Source organism: Saccopteryx bilineata, chromosome 2 (assembly GCF_036850765.1).
Source record: "Saccopteryx bilineata isolate mSacBil1 chromosome 2, mSacBil1_pri_phased_curated, whole genome shotgun sequence".
NCBI classification, from domain to species: domain Eukaryota; kingdom Metazoa; phylum Chordata; class Mammalia; order Chiroptera; family Emballonuridae; genus Saccopteryx; species Saccopteryx bilineata.
The window spans coordinates 87,176,093-87,197,755 of NC_089491.1; the positions used below are offsets into that span (position 1 = coordinate 87,176,093).

Here is a 21,663-nt window from a genome sequence, read left to right on the forward strand (position 1 = left end):
AATATCAGTTCTCCCAACCTTCCAGACCATATTTCTAAATAATGGCTTTTCATCTCAAAATTCTATCAGTACCTTAATTTGTTATAATCAAACTAAATTTATTACCTATTCAATAAAGTTGTTTCCCTTATCTTTTTATTTAAATATTCACATTTTATCTCAACTAGTTTAAAACTCCATCAGCAATATTTTTTTTCTCTCACTTCACCATTTGACACTTCACCAAACAAGTTTTCTTCATTTCTCCTCGCTCTAATGCAGGGGTCCCCAAACTATGGCCCACGGGCCACATGTGGCCCCCTGAGGCCATTTATCCAGCCCCCACTGCACTTTTGGAAGGGGCACCTCTGTCATTGGTGGTCAGTGAGAGGAGCACATTGACCATCTCATTAGCCAAAAGCAGGCCCATAGTTCCCATTGAAACACTGGTCAGTTTGTTGATTTAAATTTACTTGTTCTTTATTTTAAATATTGTATTTGTTCCCGTTTTGCTTTTTTACTTTAAAATAAGATATGTGCAATGTGCATAGGGATTTGCTCATAGTTTTTTTTTTATAGTCCAGCCCTCCAACGGTCTGAGGGACAGTGAACTGGCCCCCTGTGTAAAAAGTTTAGGGACCCCTGCTCTAATGCATCATGTACCTTACTGCTACTTACATATTTCAGAAATACAGTTCTAATTTTGTCATTTTCCAGGTCTAACATATTTAAAGGCTCTTCATTCCCTGTACAATTACTTTTAAACTACTTGTCCAGAATTCTAAAGTCATCCATAAATTGCCCCATACTGCCATTTTTAACTGTACTTTTCAGGGTTTACTCTAGACCAATTTTTTTCTGCACTTATTTTCAAATAACAGCTTATTGAGATAAAATTCACATTCAATACAACTCACCTGTAAGAGCCACAATTATTGGTTTTTAATATAGTCTCAGAGCTGTGCAACTATCACCACAGTCAATCTTCACTACACCAAAAACTAAGTGTATATACCCATTAGAAGTCACTCCTCATTTCCTCCTAACTCCCCAGTTTCAAGTATTTTTTTACTTGCTTTCACCCTAATTCTCATCATGTTCTAGCCAGAGGTATGGTGAAGGGATGGGAAGACAAGGGAAAAGCACACACGTTTGTTCAGGAGTCACAATTGATAAGTCATATTTATCATTTTTGTTCAGCAAGAATTATACAGGTTTTATTTTTCATAGAATTTTTAAGACTATATTTACTTATTTTAGAGAGAAGGGAGAGAGAGCAGAGGGAGAGGAGCAGAAAGTATCAACTCCCATATGTGCCTTGACCAGGCAAGACCAGAGTTTCAAACAAGAGACCTCAGCATTCCAGGCTGACCCTTTATCCACTGCGCGACCACAGGTCAGGCCTTATACAGGTTTTAAAAGAGGCAGGGACATGTAATCTCTAGCTGCGAAGTTATGTACCTACCCAGGTAAAATGAGATTACATTATTACAAATAAAAATATATCAGTAGCTGATATTAGGCAAGATTTTAAAAATTAGAAATTATTAGAACAGTTTTAGCAAATGAAAAGTTGGGAAGAACTCTTTTCTGATATTAAAGGAAAAAGTATTAAAATATATTGCATAGAAAGAAACATAAGCACATACCAAAATATAGTGAGATGAGGGAAAGTATTAATTTTGTTGTGAGTGAGCATATTATATAAATGAGAAATATTAAGCAGTAGAGTATATTAGACTGGTAATTCTTACTGTAATATACCAGTTAGATAAATTATATGAACTAGAGTAAACAAGTCTTATACAGCTCTTTAAATAAGTATAATGTACATGCCTGAGAGAAACAGTATATATGTAAAATTTAAAGAAATATTAATGTTAAATAGCATTGATTCAATTCTAAAAAAATTGTTCTACTAAGTGTGATTTTTGTCAAATAAAAGTGCTGATACCCTGCTATTGTCCCCAAGTAATTCTTTTTTTTTTCTTTTTTTTAATATTTATTAATTTTTAATTTATTGTGTTTACATGAATTCAAGTGTCCCACTGAATATAACTCCCTCCTCTCCACGGAATCCCTTTTTATACCCCTCCCCCTAATTCCCTTCCCTCTTCCCTCTAGAATTTGCTGTCCTGTTAGCTATATCTCTATGTTATGTATATATAGTTTCACTAATCCCTTTACCTTCTCTGATTCCATCCCCTCATCCCCCTCCCTCTGACTGCTGTCCCTCTGGTCCCTGTGACCACATCTCTACCTCTGTTCCATTCCTCAGTTCATTTTGTTCATTAGATTCCACATATATGTGAGATCATATAATATTTTTCTTTCTCTGGCAGCTTATTTCATTTAGCATAATAATGTCCAGGTCCATACATGCTGTCACAAAGGTAAGATTTCCTTTTTTTTCACAGCCGCATACTATTCCATTGTGTATATGTACCACTGCTTTTAAATCCACTCATCCACTAATGGACACTTGGGCAGTTTCCAGGTCTTGGATATTGTGAACAATGCTGCAATAAACATCGGGATGCATATCTTTTTTTTGAATCAGTGATTTAGTATTCATAGGATATATTCCTAAAAATGGGATAACTGGGTCAAAAGGCAGTTTCATTTTTAACTTTTTTTTTTTTTTCCATTTTTCTGAAGCTCGAAACAGGGAGAGACAGTCAGACAGACTCCCGCATGTGCCCGACCGGGATCCACCCGGCACGCCCACCAGGGGCGACGCTCTGCCCACCAGGGGGCGATGCTCTGCCCATCCTGGGCGTCGCCATGTTGCGACCAGAGCCACTCTAGCGCCTGGGGCAGAGACCACAGAGCCATCCCCAGCACCCGGGCCATTTTTGCTCCAATGGAGCCTTGGCTGCGGGAGGGGAAGAGAGAGACAGAGAGGGAAAGCACGGCGGAGGGGCGGAGAAGCAAATGGGCGCTTCTCCTGTGTGCCCTGGCCAGGAATCGAACCCGGGTCTCATTTTTAACTTTTTAAAGAAACCCCATATAGTACTCCAGAGTGGCTGCACCAGTCTGCATTCCTACCAGTAGTGCAGGAGAGTTTCCTTTTCTCCACATCCTCACCAGCACTTATTGTGTATTTTTTTAATGAACACCATTCTGACAGGTATGAGGTGATATCTCATTGTGGTTTTAATTTGCATTTCTCTGATGATTAGTGATGTTGAACATTTTTTCATATGCCTATTGGCCATTTGTATGTCCTCTTTGGAGAAGTGCCTATTCAGTTCTTTTGCCCATTTTTTAATTGGATTGTTTACCTACCTGGTGTTGAATTTTAAAAGTTCTTTATAAATTTTGGTTATTTACCCTTATCAGATATATTGGCAAATATGTTCTCCCATTGTGTGGGTTGTCTTTTTATTTTGTTCATGGTGTTTTTTGCTGTGCAAAAGCTTTTCAGTTTGATATAGTCCCGTTTTTTCATCCTGTCCTTTATTTCACTTGCCTGTGGAGAAAAATCAGCAAAAATATTGCTATGAGAGATAATGGAAAGTTTACTGCCTATGTTTTCTTCCAAGATGTTTATGGTTTCATGACTTACATTTAAGTTTTTTATCCACTTTGAGTTTATTTTTGTGAATGGTGTAAGTTGGTGATCTAGTTTTATTTTTTTGCATGTACCTGTCCAATTTTCCCAACACCATTTATTAAAGAGATTGTCATTATTCCATTGTATGCTCTTATCTCCTTTGTCAAATATCAGTTGACCATTTCTGGGTTTTCTGTTCTGTTCCATTGATCTGTATGCTTGTTATCAGGAAGTGTGATACTCTGACTTTATTCATTTTCAAGATTGCTGAGGCTATTCGTGTTCTTTTTTGGTTCGATATAAATTTTTGGAACATTTGTTCTATATCTTTAAAGTATACCATTGGTATTTTAATAGAAATTGCATTGAATATATATAGATTGCAATGGGTAATATAGACATTTTAATTATGTTTATTCTCCGTATCCATGAACACAATATATGCTTTCACTTGTTTGTATCTTCCTTGATTTCTTTTATTAGTGTTTTATAATTTTCCAAGTACAAGTCCTTTACCTTCTTGGTTAAATTTACTCCTACATATTTATACTTATTTTTTTTGTTGTAATAGGGAAGAGGATTATTTCCTTAATTTCTCTTTCAGACAGTTTATTGTTAGTGTATATAAATGCCACTGATTTCTGAATATTAATTTTATATCTTGCCACCTTGCCAAATTCGTTTATCAGATCTAGTAGTTTTTTGACTGAGACTTTAAAGTTTTCTATGTACTGTACCATGTCATCAGCAAATAATGATAGTTTTATTTCTTCTCTTCCAATTTGGATGCCTTTTATTTCTTCTTCTTGTCTGATTACTGTGGCTAGGATTGCAGATCTATGTTGAATAAGAGTGGTGAAAGAAGGCACCCTTGCCTTGTTCCTGATCTTAAGAGGATTGATTTTAATTTTTGCCCATTGAGTATAATGTTGGCCATGGGTTTATCATAGATGGACTTTATCATATTGAGGTATGTTCCCTGTATTCCCACATTGCTGAGAGTTTTGATCATAAATTGGTGCTGGATTTTATCAAATGCTTTTTCTATATCTGTTGATATTATCATGATTTTTATCCTTCCTTTTGTTTATGTGATGAATCATATTGATTGATTTGTGAATATTGTACCAGCCTTGCCTTCCCTGAATAAATCCCACTTGATCATGGTGTATGATTTTTTTCATATATTGCTGAATATGGTTGGCTAAAATTTTGTTGAGGATTTTAGCATCTAGATTCATCAGGGACATTGGCCTATACTTTTCTTTCTTTGTACTGTCTTTACCTGTTTTGGAATGAGGATTATGCTTGCCTCATAAAAGAAGCTTGGAAGTCTTTTATCCTTGAATTTTTTGAAATAGCTTGAGAAGTATAGGTTTTAGTTCTTTGAAGATTTGGTAAAATTCACCTGTGAAGCAATCTGTCCCAGGACTTTTGTTTGCTGGAAGTTTTTTGATAACTGTTTCAATTTCACTTGATATAATCAGTCTGTTTAGGTTTTTGGATTCTTCTGGATTGAGTTTTTGAAGATTGTAGGCTGTCCAACTTTTTTAGCTTCTTTTCTTTTTCCTGATTTTTTTCTGTGTTTTCATTTATATTGTCCTTTAATTTGCTGATTCGATCCTCTTTTTTATCCAGCCTGCTGTTGATTCCTTCTAGTGTCATTCTCATTTCTGATATTGTAATTGTCATTTCTGATTGATTCTTTCTTATGATTTTAGTGTCCTTTTAGATGCTTGCAACTTATTTAGGTGCTCACTAAGTCTATCCATTGTAGCTCATAGATCCATAAGCATCCTAACAATCATTATTATTATTTTTTTTACAATCATTATTTTAAACTCTGCATCCGGTAATTTTGGTTACTTCCATCTCATTCAGTTCTTTTTCTGGGAATTTCTCTTGTTGATTCATATGGTTTACATTCTTCTGTCTTCTCATTTTTTTTCTGTCTGCAGTTTGCAAGCTTGTTAGAGTTGTGGGTCTGAGGTTGGTTTATGGAATGTGGCTTCTCCTCTAGGACTTTATCACTCAGCCTCTACTGGTTGTTTGGATTTTAATTCTCCTTAACTAATAGAGCCACTTAAAAGTCTAAATTTCCCTGCTGTTTGTTTGCTGAGCCCAGCAGGGAGATTCTGTGTTTAGAAGGAGGGAAATGAGCATTTCTTGTTCTTTGGCCCCAGTTGAAACTCTATCCAGGAAAGTGGTGGGTGTGACCTCTGAGAATCAGAAGGTGAGGTCTGCCAAGTGACTCCCTGGGGGCAGGACACATTCTCTGTATCAAAAGGGATAGGTGTAGTTCAGGTCTCCTAGGAAACCTGAGTCACTGCCCCTCCTCTTTATTTCCTCCTTTCCAAACAACCTTTTGTTCTGATTGGAGCTGGAGAGCTTTTTGGAGGTGGGTCTACTGGTTCCACACTAGGTTTGTGCTGGATGAAGGGAGAACCCCTCCTCCAGCCATGGCTGCCTTGGCACTACAAAATGACTCAGCTCAGTTTTTCTTCTCCCCATCACTGTTTGTGTCCCCATGCCTTGATCTCCCCACTCTCCTCATGCAAGACCCGGCTTCTCAACCCTTCTCCACCCCCTGAGCCCCAGGCAAGTGGCTGTGAGCAATATACTCTGCACTGGCCCTTTAAGGCTGCAATTTCTTTTGCCAGCTGCTTCCCACAGACAGAACTCCCACTCTTCTCCCCACTCAATGCTGTCAGGCTGTCTCCTCCAGTCCCTCGGTTTCTAGGCTGGAGCTCCAGTCCTAGGACTGAGGTCCCCTGCGTCTCAGGGTTTCTCTCCTTGCAATGAGAAAATCTCTGGACTCTCAGCCTCAGCCTCCCTCACTCCTGGGAGTGAGGGAGCATCCACTGCACCCCTGCACTCCCTTCCAGGCTTGATGTGGTTTATTCTGTGTTCCTTAGTTTTCAAGTCTTGTTCTTTTAGTCCAAAGTTGGTTTTTCGCAATGATTGTTCTTAAATTACTTTGTAATCCAGTTTGGTCACAGGAGATGGCAGTCTGTGCATCTGCCTACTCCACTGCCATTTTGGAATCTCCTCCCATTGCTTTTTCAGACATTTATTGCTACGTAATCCAAGCCTAAAAACATAACAATCCTTTACATTCTGAAGTACAATTGAGTAGAAATGAGAGGTTTGGGAAATGCAGCTTATAAGATTTAAAATATTCAGTCCATATGTGAATAAAATATTCAGTCCATATGTGAATGAACCAATCTATTAATTAATTGATCAATAAATAAAAGTAAAATAGAGTTGTTCATATGGAAAATGACACAATAATTAATAAATAATAATACAAGAATAAACTCTGTTTCACATAATCACAACAGTAACCCTAATTTTGCCTTACCTTGTAAAATATCTTACAAATTACTAAATAACATGTAATTTACTAAAAACTTGACTATTTTTCTAAAAGACTTTAAACATAAGCAGGTCTTTATATAAATGTTATAGTAAAGGAAACTTTGAACAAAAGGATTAAACTAGGTCCTCTATGAGCTACAGATGAGAGAGGAAAAGAGGATTGGCTTAAATGGTTTTAAAATAGCTTTTAATCTTATATGGTTCTTGGATGTTAGCTCTATTCTTCCAAGAATATTCAGTAAAATGGAAAAAGCTTTGAAATAAATATTCAAGATTTTAAAAGTCTATAATAGCAATACTTAGATATCTTCTCAGCCCTTGAAGCACTATATTTTATTTAAATTTATGTATATATGCATTTGTTTGTTTGTTTACTTATTGCAAGAACATCTCCTTATCCAATCCACAGCATTGGATCCACACTGAGCCAATGTTGTGCTCATGCTCAGCTTCACATGAAAAATTTAACTAGTGATCAACACCTCATGCAAGCCGTAAGTTCTTTCCCATGGCATGTTGTAATTGGACACAGGAGATAGTCAAGCCATGCTGGAGGTCAAATATGTGTCTTATAAATTCAAGTTCTTCAGTGAAATGTGTTCTGTCATGACAACAAGGAACAGAAAGTTTGGCTTTGATGTTAAAGAAGGCAGTCCAGAAAGTAAACAACAGGAAAGCCTTAGTCAGTTATTAAGTTTTACTAATTTCTTGTCCCTGATCTTTTCTGAGGGAACCATCATTGTATTTTAGCTACAAGGTTTCATGAAATAATCATGTGCCCTCCTCTCAAATTCTGCATTTGAACAGAAGGTAACAACTAAAGTTAGTTTTAGTTATTTGTAACTGTAGTCTAGTGGATTCAAATTCTATACATGAGTTACTGTTTAATCAATAATTTGAAGAAAACTGGTCCCTAAATACTTCTAAAATGCTATACTCAACAGACATAGTTAAGATAAAATAACAAGCATATGATGTTCTCTACAAATAAATCAAAGAGATCATCATTGATTAGAATTCTAACTGAAGCCTGACATGTGTTGTCACAGTGGATAAAGCATCAATCTGGAATGCTGAGGTTGACAGTTTGAAACCCTGGGCTTGCCTGGTCAAGGCACATATGGGAGTTGATGCTTTCTGCTCTTCCCCCCAACCCTTTCTCTCTCTCTCTCTTCTTTCAAAAATGAATAAAATTGTTAAAAACAAAGATAAGTATAAAAAATTTCTAACTTGTTTGCTAAAAAACAGAATATTTTAATTGGCTTTAGGACATTCTCTGCTAAATCATTCTGGAATCTTTAGTTTCTAATAGGGAAATTATAATTAGGCTAAAAGTAGAATGCTCACTCTCAGAGACCTAGTCTGTTTTCTTTCTCACTATTTTTATATCCTTTGATTCTCCATGATTAATAACAGTGTTACTAAATCCTTAAATGTAGACTGGCAACATTAACCAGAGGATTCCTGTGAAACAGTCTGAACCAGCATGCACAATGTAACATACTTATTGCTTAGGTCAGAGTAAAATTCTCTGCTTTTAACCAGAGGAGTTCTTCACAGAGAAAGTAAATCTCAAAGATCAATAGAAAATTACTTCCCCAAGGTCATATAGAAAATAAATCATTTAAGGGGTGGGGATAAGAAGAAAGGTGAAAAGAATTAGAAGTATAAATTGATAGTTACAGAATAGTTGTGGAGATGTAAAATATAGCACAGGAAATATAGTCAATAATATTCTAACAACTATGCATGGTGTCAGATGGGTATGAGATTTATTGGGATGATCACTTAATAAGTTATATAATGTCTAATCATATGAAACTAATATAATATTGTATGTCAACTGTAATTAAAAAATAAAAAAATGATTTAAAAAGAAAGTCATTTAATTAGAAATGAAATCTAGTTCTGTTAACTCTCTACATGTATTTCATTTTTAAAATATCTTATATAACCTTTCATTATAAATAACAACTTATTATTAACTGAATAACTTATTAATTGAATATTATTCATAGCTTGTTATTTTTAAAGGTTGATATGGACCCAGTCTTGTGATTGTTTCTGAGGTTACTATGAGAAATAAATGCAGTCTCCATCCTCAAGAACACAGGATGTATAGACCAATAGGAACTACAAATGTAAAAAAATTACATGGAGCAATAGCTAGCATGATAAGCAAGATCAATAACAATTGTAAAATATACAAAGAGACCTAGGGCTACAAACAAATTTTATAGAAGAGTTGCCATTTAACTGAATTGTGATGCATGTGTATGGGTTTGTAAAACAGAGAAAGAAAAGAGTACTTACTTATTAATTGGTGTCCTCATTGCAGCATTTTTGTTAACTTCAAATTATCTAAAGTACTTTATGTTCTATCTATCTATCTATCTATCATAAAGCTACTTAACTCCTTACAAAAATTTATGTAAGAAAGTTATTTTTTTATTTAAATAAAGGAAGATGGGAGAACTAGAAAATTAATATTTGTAATAATTAGTTATTAAATAAAAGAATCATAATTCAAATTTGTAGTAACCTGGTTCCAAACTCACTTTTGTGGAAACAATGGCAAGTGTAAAATCATGCATATGTACACACAGAATCACACAATATGAGGAAACACACTCACAAAAAAAAGAGTAAAAGAGAATGATTTGCAAATAGATTCTTTTGTCATAGTTGATTGCCAAAATATAAAAAATTTTGTTAAGGTTTTACTAAAATGATCTTATTTTCTCAAATTCATACTCCACATAATACATCAAACAATTAAAAAGTACATAGAGTTAAAAATATAGTCAAATAATTTTCTCTTTACTCACATGTAGCTGGTGCTATACATGAAATAGAATGATAATAGATCCAGGGATGACTATGATGTGTTATGATCTATTTCAATCTAAGAGTCTGGGCTTAATGTTTTGCACTGATATATGTAAATGTCTCTATGAACTTTTGTCCCTCAAAAACATGTTGCGGCCCTGGCCGGTTGGCTCAGTGGTAGAGCGTCGGCCTGGCGTGCAGGGGACCCGGGTTCGATTCCTGGCCAGGGCACATAGGAGAGGCGCTCATTTTCTTCTCCACCCCCCCCTTCCTCTCTGTCTCTCTCTTCCCCTCCCGCAGCCAAGGCTCCATTGGAGCAAAGATGGCCCGGGCGCTGGGGATGGCTCCTTGACCTCTGCCCCAGGCACTGGAGTGGCTCTGGTCGCAGCAGAGCGACGCCCCGGAGGGGCAGAGCATCGCCCCCTGGTGGGCAGAGCTTCGGTGGGCATGCCGGATGGATCCCGGTCGGGCGCATGCGGGAGTCTGTCTGACTGTCTCTCCCAGTTTCCAGCTTCAGAAAAATACAAAAAAAAAAAAAAAAAAAAAAAAAAAAGTTGCTTTCCGACCTGTGGAGAATTTTCCCTAAAATTAACAAAATGACCAAAAAAATGTAAAAAGCTGAGAAAAATATGTGAGCACCAAAAGAAATACAGTCCAGAAATACAGTTTCCTGGATGTTTTTGTCCTATAAATACTCTGCAAAAAGGGGTTTATCTGCCTTTAGCAATTTATATCAGTTAATTGTTTTTCTAGGCTCTTGCCACAAAATGCACAAATCATTCTAGCCCCTTTCTTCAAGTGGTTTATACAAATTTAGATAGAGAGATAGGTAGATGATAGACAGACTTGAGTATAACTGAACTTGTTTACACTGCATATTATAATTATCTCTTAAAGACATAGCCTCTTGAGTCACTAACACAAATGTTAATCAGTTCTTTGCATTTATATTTGCTAATTATGAAATTCCATTTTGTCATCATGCTCTCTGTTTATATTCCTCAGTCTTCAGAATATAGAGTCACAGATTTTATTCCCAAAGTGTGTTTAGAATTGATTCAAACATTGGCATTTATGCTTTTCAATCAAATGGTAATAAACAGTCATAAAAATAAAAAAGATTCAAAGAAAAAATTATACCCATCGAAAGTAAGTACATTAATATTTTAAATATACATCTACTAACACTGTTAATTATGAGAGAGAAATATATAAGTATTTAATATTTTTGAAAAATAATTTTAACTTAGGTAAGCCTATAGATATGATTTTGCAATCAACAAAGTTGTTATAAAATTATAAGAACATTTAAATTATGTTCCTACTCAGAATTATAGACAGTCTGCATTTTAAAAATGTTCTAATTTACTCAGCTTTTCTTTTTAGTTTCTATTTTAACATTTCTCACTTGAGTTAATAGATACGGTAATTATTTCACTTGGTTATTTTTCTTATCGTCTTCTGTTAAATCTACTTTAATGTTTTTGTTGGAATTACCTTTAAAGATATTCGAATGTTGCAGTCCTTGCTAAAAAAGAATAAGTTTGCATAGCCCTCAATTTAAAAATTAAGTCTTCCATATGGCTTTTCTATTTTAAGTCTGTTTTACACACTTAAGTGCATGGATCAACTGGTTGTCAAAAATCGCAGCCTTACATCCTAACTTTGTGGTGGCTTTCAATTAAAATAAAAAAAGCAATTCTTATTAGTAGGTAGAATGATCCAAAGTGTGGTTAGTCTCATAATTCATTATATCTGAAAAAGAAAGATAGAAGCTGGAAAATACATCAGTTTTCGCATGGTGATTTCTGGAATTGCAAGGTCGTCAGAGAAATGGATGGGAAATTTTAGAGAGCTGGTTTTAAGTGTTTGGTAAAACCATATATGGTTAAACTTCTCAGAATAAGCCTATAGTGACAGATAATTTGTATTATTGCAAATTCATATCAAATATCTTACTTCATTGACAATTCTAAATAAACAGGTAGAAAAGATGGTCCGCTTATAAACAGCATTCATCCACCCTCTTTTGCCTCTTTGTTCTAGTTTAATTAGATACTAATCATTGGATATGGTAATAAGATTAGAGATTATACATAAACTTATTCACATGTATTTAGCATTTGCTAGACTGATCTTTCTACTACCACTGTTTAATATGCAAAGTCCTTTAGTTCTGACTAAAGAAAATGGCTTACATAACCCTGGATTCAGGGTTATATTAGCCATTGTAAATTGATCATATTTCTATTATTTGCTTTGTAGTCATAAAATAATTTATCCTTACTGAAATAGAAACATAAAGAATTATGCTAGCAGTAAACTTTATAATTTACAAGTTTCAAAATATCAAAAATTAAATTATGAAAGAAATTTATGAGCATCTGATAGAAATCACTAATGCTATAATTAGTAACATTCTTCAGTGATAATTTTTGGACAGTGGACACTTATATTCTGTTATACCAGAAATTATTATATATTAGATGAGCATATTTTTAGAAGTATATTTATTTAAAGATGCTTGACAGAAAAAGCAAATAATATACTAAACATATCTCATTATTTCTAAGTTTGGTCCATATTCCACTGAAAGCCTTTTCTAGGAAATTAATTACTTTAGTGTGCAATTATCACCTGCCATTCAGCTAAAGCTTTGTGTATATTGTGACTAAGGAAAGGGTGTAATAGTCCTTGTTTGCACTTCCTTTCCAGCTGATTCCCTTGATTGTAGCTCCAGCGATCACATCACCTGTTACTCTGGACATGGTTACTCTGAGATTGTAGTTTGGCCACCTCTGTCATGGTAATTTACTCTAGCACAAGCAAAGGTTTGGCTTTCCTGAACTTTTATTAATATGATCTCATTTTCTTTTATTTACTTTCTTTTTTTTATTTATCTAAAAAATTAAGTTTAATGGGATGATAGTAATTAATAAGAGTACATAGGTTTCAGGTAAACATCTTTATAGCATTTGAGCTGTTGATTGTGTTGTGTACCCATCACTTAAAGTCAAATTACTCTCTGTCACTGCACACCTATCCCTCTTTACTCCCTTACCACACTCCCTCTCTCGCTACACCATCCTCCTGGTAACCACTACATTTTATCTATGTCCATGAGTCTCAAATTTATATCCCACTTCTGTGTGAAATCATACCGTTCTTCGCATTTTCTGATTTACTTATTTCACTCAGTATAATGTTCTCAAGATCTGTCCATGTTTCGTAAATGGCACTATGTCATCATTTCTTATGGCAGAGTAGTAATTCCATTGTATATATGTACCACTTTTTCATTATCCAATCGTCTATCAAAGGACTTCTTGGTTGTTTCCATGTCTTGGTCACTATGAATAATGCTGAGATGAACATAAGGGTACATGGGTCTTTACATACCAATGTTTTTTTTACTTTTTTGGTAGATACTCAGTAGAGGGACTTCTGGGTCATATGGTTGTTTTATTCTTAATTTTTTGAAGAACCACCATACTTTCTTCCATAACAGCTCTACCAGTTTACATTACTACCAGCAGTGAATGAGAATTTCTTTTTCTCCACAACCTCTTCAGAACTTATTACCTATGTTGTTGGTAATAGCCAATCCAACAGATGTGAGGTGGTATCTCATCATAATTTTGACTAGCATTTCTCTAATAGCTGATAAAATGGGCTTTTCTTCATATATCTGTAAGTCTTCCTGAGAAAAGTGTCTGTGAGAATTGCTCCCCATTTTTTTTCCAAAGTGAGAAGGGGGGAGAGGCAGACAGAGAGACTCCCGCATGCCTCCAACTGGAATCCACCCTGCATGCCCACCAGGAGTTGATGCTCTGTCCCTCTGGGACATTTCTCTGCTATAATCAGAGGCAGAGGCCATGGAGCCATCCTCAGCAACTGGGCCAACTTTGCTCCAATGGAGCCTTGGCTGCAGGGGGAGAAGAGAGAGATAGAGAGAAAGGAGAGGGGGAAGGGTGAAGAAGCATGTGGGCACTTCTCCTGTGTGCCCTGGCTGGGAATTGAACCAGGGACTTCCACACGCCTGGCCGATGCTCTACTTCTGAGCCAACTGGCCAGGGCCTGCTCCCTATTTTTTAAATGGGTTGTTTGCTTGCTTGTTGCTGAGCTTTGTAAAGTCTCTATATATTTTAAACATCAACCCCTTATCTGAGCTGTTGTTTGTAAATATCATCTCTCATTTGGTTTGGCTGACTTTTTGTTTTGTTGTCAGTTTCTTTTGCTTGCAGAAGCTTCTTAGTTTGATATAGTCCCATTCATTTTTCCTTGCCTTTACTTCCCTTACCTTTGGGGTCAAATTTATAAATTGTTCTCTATGGCCAAGGACCATGAGTTTAGTACCTATGTTTTCTGTGTATTGTTTCAGATCTTATATTTAGGTCTTGATCCATTTTGAATTAATTTTTATGCATGGGAACAAACTGTAGTCGAGTTTTATTCTTTTGCATGTGGCTTTCCAATTTTCCCAGCATCATTTATTGAAGAGGCTTTCTTTTCTCCATTGTGTGTTCTTGACTCTTTTGTTAAAGATGATTTGTCCATATATACGTGGCTTTATTTCTGGACTGTTGATTCTATTCTATTGGTCTGTATGTCTGTTTTTCTGCCAATACAATGTTGTTTTGATTGTCATAACTCTCTAGTATAATTTCAAGTCAGATAATGTGATATCTCCAGCTTCATTCTTTTTTCTCAGAATTGCTAAGGTATTCAGGGATTTTTATGGTTGCATATAAGTCTGGTGATTTTATGTTATATTTGTTTTAAAAAATGACATTGGGCTTTTAATAAGGATTGCATTAAATTTGTATATTGCTTTGGGTAATACGGTCATCTTAACAATGTTGATTCTTCCAAACCATGAACATAAAATACATATTTTTCCATTTCATTGTCTTTTTGAATTTCAATATGCTTTGTAGTTTTCTTCACATCCTTTGTTAAGTTCATTCTTAGATAATTTATTGTTGTTGTAATTAGTTTTTTTAGTTCATTTTCTAAAGTTTCATCATTGGTGTATAGGAAAGCAATGGACTTAGGTATATTGACTTTGTATCCTGCAACTTTACTGTGTTGGTTTATATTTTCTAACAATTTTTCAGTGGGGTCTTTGAGGTTTTCTATTCAATATATACAGGATTATGTCATCTGTAAAAAGTGATACCTTTACTTTTTTCTCAATATGGATGCCATTTGTTTCTTTCTCTTACCTGATTTATCTAGCTAAAACTTTCAGAAATATGTCAAATAAGAGTGGAGAGAGTGGGAAGCTTTGACTTGTTTCTGATTTTTTTTTAAAAAAGCTTGTATTTTATTCACCATTTAAGATAATAGCTTATGGTTTATCATATATGGCCTTTATTATATTAAGGTACTTACTATCTATACACATTTTATTGAGTGTTTTAAACATAAATGGGTGTTGCACCCTATCAAATGCCTTCTCTGCATCTATTGATAGGATGATATGATTTTTGTTCTTTGTTTTGTTAATGTGGTGTATTACATTGGTCAAATTATGTATATTGAACCATCCTTGTGCTCTTGGAATGAATCCCACTTGATCATAATGTATTTTTTTAATGTATTGAATTAAATTTACTAGTATTTTCTTTAAGATTTCTGCATTTGTATCCATTAGAGATATTTGTCTGTAGTTTTCTTTTTTTGTGTTGTCCTTGCCAGATTTTGGTGTCAGTGTTATATTGGCCTCATAAAATGTGTTTGGAAGTATTGCTTCTTTTTCTATTTTTAAAAGACTTTGAAAAGGATAGGTACCATATTTTATTTGAATGTTTGGTAGAATTCATTAGTGTAGACTTTTATTTTTGGAGAATTTTTGGATACTTGTTTCTATTTTCTTCCTGCTTTGAGTCTACTTACATTTTCAACTTCTTCATGACTTAGTCTAGGAGGATTGTATAGTTCTAGAAACTTATCCATTTTTTCTAGATTAATGAATTTGGTGAAAATAATCTTTCATAGTATTCTAGTATGATCCTTGTATATCTACAATGCCTATGATAACTTCTCCTGTTCTTTTTGAATTTTATTTACATGAGTGTTGTTTTTTATTTTCTTAGCGAGTATAGCCAGGGGTTTGTCAATTTTATTGATCTTTTTGAAAAAACAGCTCTTTGTTGTATTAATTTTTATTTATATTTTTCTTTATTTTATTTAATTTAGCTCTAATTTTTAACATTTCCTTTGCTGGAGTTGGGTTGCCTTTGTTCTTTTTTTTCTAGTTTGTTAAGATGTGATGTTTGATTAATTATCTAGAATCTCTCTTGTTTCTTGATATAAGCCTGTAATGATAGAAGCTTTAAAATAAATAAATAAATAAAATTAAAAAAAATAAATAAAAAGAAGCTTTCTTCTTATTATTGGTTTTCTTGCATACTAAAAATTTTGGTATATCCTGTTGTCATTCTTGTTTGTATATATATAACTTTTGATCTCTGTTTTTTTATTCTTCTTTGACCCAGTCATTTTTTAGAAGTATGTTGTTTAATATCCACTTTTCTGTGAGTTTCCTTGTTTCCTTTTAGTGATGAATTCTAATTTCAAAGCTGTATGGTCAGAAAATATGTTTGGTATAATTTCAGTCTTCCTGAAGTTGTTGATGTTAATTTTGTGGCCCAACATATGGTCTATTATTAAGAATGTTCTTTGCATACTGGAAAATAGTTTATAATCTAATAATCTGGGATGAAATGGCCTGTAAATGTCTTTTATGTCGATTTGGTCTAGTGTGTCATTTAAGGCCTATATTTCTTTTTTGATTTTCTGTTTAGATGATGTACTTAAAGGCATAGTGGTGTGTTGAGATCTCCAACCATTACTGTATTTTTTTTCTGTTTCTGTTTTTAGATCAGTAAATCAATGTCTTATACATTTTTCTGTTACCTAATTGAGTGCATATATATCAAGAAATGTTATATCTTCTTGATATAATATCCCCTTTATCATTATGAATGTCTATCTTTGTTTCTTGTTACCTTAGTTGTCTTTAAATGATCATTGTTAGATATAAGTATGGCTATACCTGCTTTTCTTTGGGTATTATTTGAAGAATCATATTCCAACCTTTCACTTTGAATCTACTTTTGTCCTTGCAACTTTGATGTGTCTCTTGAAGTCAGCATATGGTTGGGTTTTGCTTTTTGATCCTAACTGCTACTCTGAACCTCTTTATTAATGAGTTCTATCCATTTACATTTGGGGTAATTATTGATGCTTGAGAATTTTCTATAGTAATTTTATACTTTGTTTCTGGTAGCTCTGTGTCTCATTTGGTTCTATTCTTTTGTGTTTCTTTCAGTTGTTTTTGTTTGGTGGTATTCCATACTTTTCTCCTGTTTCTTCTTTTTTTAAGTTATGTGTTTGAGTAGGAGCTTTTTCATGGGTGGTTACCATTAAGTTATTAAGAGAAAAACTTTCATATTTGTAAAAGTCCTTTGTCTTATGAGTGCTTCTGCTTTCCATCCTCCTTTGCTACTACAGGTCTTTATCCTCTCCCTTTTTATGTTATTGTTGTCACAGATTATTCTTGTTTTTATTGTAATCTAGTTGGAGTTTTTACTTCTAGTTTCTATTTGTTTTGTTCTTTGTATGTGGTTGAATAATACCCTTGAGTATTTACTGAACTGGAGGTTTTCCGGTGATAAATTTTCTCGGCTCCTGTATGTCTGCACAAGTTTTTATTTCTCCTTCATATTTGAATGATAACTTTGTTGGATATAGTATTCTTGGCTGGTAATTCCTCTCTTTCAGTACTTTGAATGTTTGCATCCGTTTTTTTCTGAACATTTTATTATGATTTGACTTATAAAAGGTCTGTTTTGGTTGAGGTGACTCATCATTCTATTTGCTTTTTGTATTTGAGGATTTAACTCTTTCCATAGGCTTGTGAAATTTTCATCAATTATTTGTTTGAATAGGTTTGCCATTCTCTTTCTGTCTCCTCTTCTTATATACCTATTATTTTTATATTACTCTTTCTGGTGGAGTCAGACAATTCTTGTGGAGCTCTGTCACTTTTTTAAATTTGTGAGTCTTACTCTTATTCTCCCTGTAGCATCATTAGTTGTTTTTCTTCAGTGTCACTGATTCTCTCCTCTATCTGGCCTGTTTTATTAGCTAAACTTGCTAGCTCATGTTGAATTCATATATTGAATTCTTCATCTGTGTTTGGTTCTTTTTAAAGTTTCAATCTCCTTGGTTATATACTCATTTTGTTTATTAATTTGTTTTCTGAGCTCATTAAATTGTTTATTCATGTTTTCATGCATCTCATTGAGTATTTTATGAATTTCAATTTTAAATCCTCTATTGTATACTGTTGGGGACCACATGCTGACAGGGTCCTTGTAGTTTAATTTTGGGGAGACAAAGGTGTGGGAAACTGGCAATAAACTGACAGGCTGCCCAACACCCCACTTCACTTGCTTGGTTAAATTGCTAAAGGCTAAGTTCTCCCCCTCACACCTCCATATTGGCTATAAAGCTGAGTATTTGCACTCATCCCATCCCCCCACTTCACTTGCTTGCTTAAGTTTCTAGAAGCAATTTACATGCCCTTCCGCTGACCCTTTGTTTGTTCTGATGTTGGTTGATTTCAATTATGCAGTGTGGAGGGTTTCTGCACTTGGGAGAATTCTTGGGTTGCCTTAGAGATGTGTGACTTTGTATTGGAAACTTCCTTATTTGCATATGGCTATATAATAAAGCAGGCCAGGGGCTCTTGGCCTTTTGCAAGCTATCTTTTATTTTACAAAGAGTCCTTCTGAGCCCATCCTTTTTTCTCTTTAAGCTTATTTTCTTAATTTTGTACCATTTCCACTCAAGACCTGGAATTACTGCTGTGCTGGTTTGTGGCAGTACACCTCCAAGATTTTCATGTGATTGAGCTTGCTATGTGGAGATTTTTCAATTTTTTTTCTGACCTGTGTTCTGTCTTGTGTAGCCATAGTATTCAAGTTTTTCTTCTTTGATGGCATTTGGCAATGGCATTGTTAAGAACTATAACAAAAAGCAACTTAAAAATGAAAAATTAAAAATAAAGTACAATGAAAAATATAAAAATTTTTAAACAATGACAGGTAGAATAAAAAAACTAAAAAATGAAGAAAAACATGAAAATAATAATCAAAAACCAATAAATCACCTACAAAAAATAAGAATAAAAATTGGAGAAAATAAAATTCAAAAAGAAAAGAAAAGATTTTAGTTTTGAGAAGTTGTTCTGTTTTCTTTCAATAGGTGGCAATGTATTACAAGTTTTAGCTCTGTGAAATTCTTGGGCTGACTCTTCTGTGATGTTGCTGTTGCAAGGATATAAGCAGAACTGCAGTTGCATTGGTGGGTGAAGCATGTTGTTAGGGGTTTATGGTTTAGCAGTGGTAATCTCAGACCTCTGAGCACTACTCCCCATGTCTCGACAGACCAAGGGACCAGACAGGGAACACCTTTGTTTCTCAGGGGAAAGAGTGGCTCTGGAAAGTTAGCTGTGTAGTCTATCTGCCACTCTTCATACCCAAGAGATGAGGAGGCAGGATCTCGGTGATGGGTCACACTTTGGTTTTCTCTGATTCTGAGCCAAGTGTGGACTGCAAGAATACCGTGGGAACACTGGCTTTGACCCCTCATTCTGCTGCCACTTTGGTTTAGTATCTCCCTCTGTGCCCCTCAATCTTACCACTCCTCCTGTCAGAAGGAGATCCAGTCAATCTGGACTTCTACTGTCTTCAAAACCCCTACAGTCAAAGCCCAGACAGTTTGATCTTGCCTCTCTGAAGCTCTACAGAAAAAAACAAATCAACAAACAAACAATTTTAAAAAAAAACAGTCACTGGGGGTTTCTTTCTTCTGCAGAGACCCTGCAGTAAAAAACCAGTCCTTGGATTCAAGCATGAGTGTGTTTTATCTTCCATCCCCCTTCTCACCCCTTCCCACCTTTAGTTTATTTGGTGCATAGATCTTTCAGATGCACCCAGCTGTGGTTGCTTTGCTGTGTTATATCTATTCAATTTATTGAATTTTTAAGAGGAGAGATCAGAAGTATCTCTCATGCTGCCATTACTCTAATGTCATCCTTCCCTTTTACTTTCTAATTTCAAGAATTGATTCTAATTTTTGTTTTGCTGATACTTTATTCTGTCATTTTTGAACTATTATGGATTTATTTTTTAATAAATGCATTTTGGTTACTTTTGAGTGATTTGGGGTATGAAGAGAAGGATAGGAAAAGCTCATGCATATAGTCTGAATTTAGTTCTAAATATACTAAACCAATTTCAGAGATAAAATTTACTTGAAAATATTCTTTTGTACATTTTTTAGTCTATCTCTTAAACTTCTTTCTCTTTGAATTTTATTTTCTGCTTGTTTTATAATTCCATCTATCATACTTCCTTTAGAAAGCCCTTGGAGTCCCTGAAGTGTGGATTAGGAACACAATCCTTGTTCTGACAGAATTCTTACATCTAACCTTAGTATAACATCTGCATTAATCTAGTCTTACTGTCTTTTTACTGTCATTTTCCTCTACAATCAGATTTTAAGCTCCTAGAGAAAAATAAACACTTCATATTTATCATAATATCTTGGAGGCTTGACCATTGATATACACTGAATGAATCAGAGGGACACATTACCAAATTGATAAATTTTAAAAGTTTTTGTCCAAATAAAATTACCCACCTGTGGCAGCCACAGAAATGCAATGCTTGGATCTCCTTTCAAGAAGAAACTTTCTGGCCCTGGCCGGTTGGCTCAGCGGTAGAGCGTCGGCCTCGCGTGCGGAGGACCCGGGTTCGATTCCCGGCCAGGGCACATAGGAGAAGCGCCCATTTGCTTCTCCACCCCTCCGCCGCGCCTTCCTCTCTGTCTCTCTCTTCCCCTCCCGCAGCCAAGGCTCCATTGGAGCAAAAGATGGCCCAGGCGCTGGGGATGGCTCTGTGGCCTCTGCCCCAGGCGCTAGAGTGGCTCTGGTCGCAATATGGCGACACCCAGGAGGGTCGCAACATGGCGACGCCCAGGATGGGCAGAGCATCGCCCCCTGGTGGGCAGAGCATCGCCCCCTGGTGGGCGTGCCGGGTGGATCCCGGTCGGGTGCATGCGGGAGTCTGTCTGACTGTCTCTCCCTGTTTCCAGCTTCAGAAAAGATGGAAAAAAAAAAAAAAAAAGAAACTTTCTGAAAACTAAGGGGAGTGTAATTAGCTGATTAGCTTCAGTTTCACATATTCAGGATAAGTTCCAGTTTATGAACCTAAAGTACTCTACCTGGGAAGTTTCCAGCCAATGATTGTGCAAGCACTGTGGGCATATTAGGGCAATACAAGATTTCACTAATGGGCCATCTCTGATTCATAACTGCCATTTGGGTTATTAGAAATACTTTCAGATCTGTATCGTGGTCTGAAGCTCATCATTCCTTCTCTACCTCTGTTTTCTTTTGGGTGGAAGGTTTACCCTCTTCAATTCCTCTACTCCCCTCCCCTTTATCTTTCATAAGTTATTACCCCAAAAAATTACTTCAACTACTAACTCCTACTCAGCATCTTCTTCCAAAAGGACCAACTAAAACACTACTGACTTAAAAGAAAATTTAAAAATCTGAATCTCACACCAGTTCAATGGAAGATTTTGAAGTTTGGGAAGAGTTCAGATGTCTGCTCAGTTCTGTATTAATAAACATTTATCACTTGCCACTACTTTGTCAGCCTTTGGCTAAAAACTCCATGTTTATAGTTTAACCTTATTTATTTTGTTCTGTGTAGGTTTTTCTAATAGATAGAACAGCTTTTTACATTTTTTAAATTTTATCACATAGTGACATTTTTATTATTTTAGCATGGAGATATTCTTTTGGTGTTTAGGGTGTAACTTAGTCTTATAACTTT

The 21,663-nt window shown here is 35.2% G+C and overlaps 1 non-coding gene across 1 annotated transcript; it reads left to right on the forward strand.

Annotated features, from left to right (window-relative positions):
- The first annotated feature begins 20,517 nt into the window (after nt 1-20,517).
- TRNAA-CGC (transfer RNA alanine (anticodon CGC)) lies at nt 20,518-20,593 on the forward strand. Its single transcript has one exon. It is a non-coding gene; the product is annotated as a tRNA-Ala (tRNA).
- Nucleotides 20,594-21,663: the final 1,070 nt, after the last annotated feature.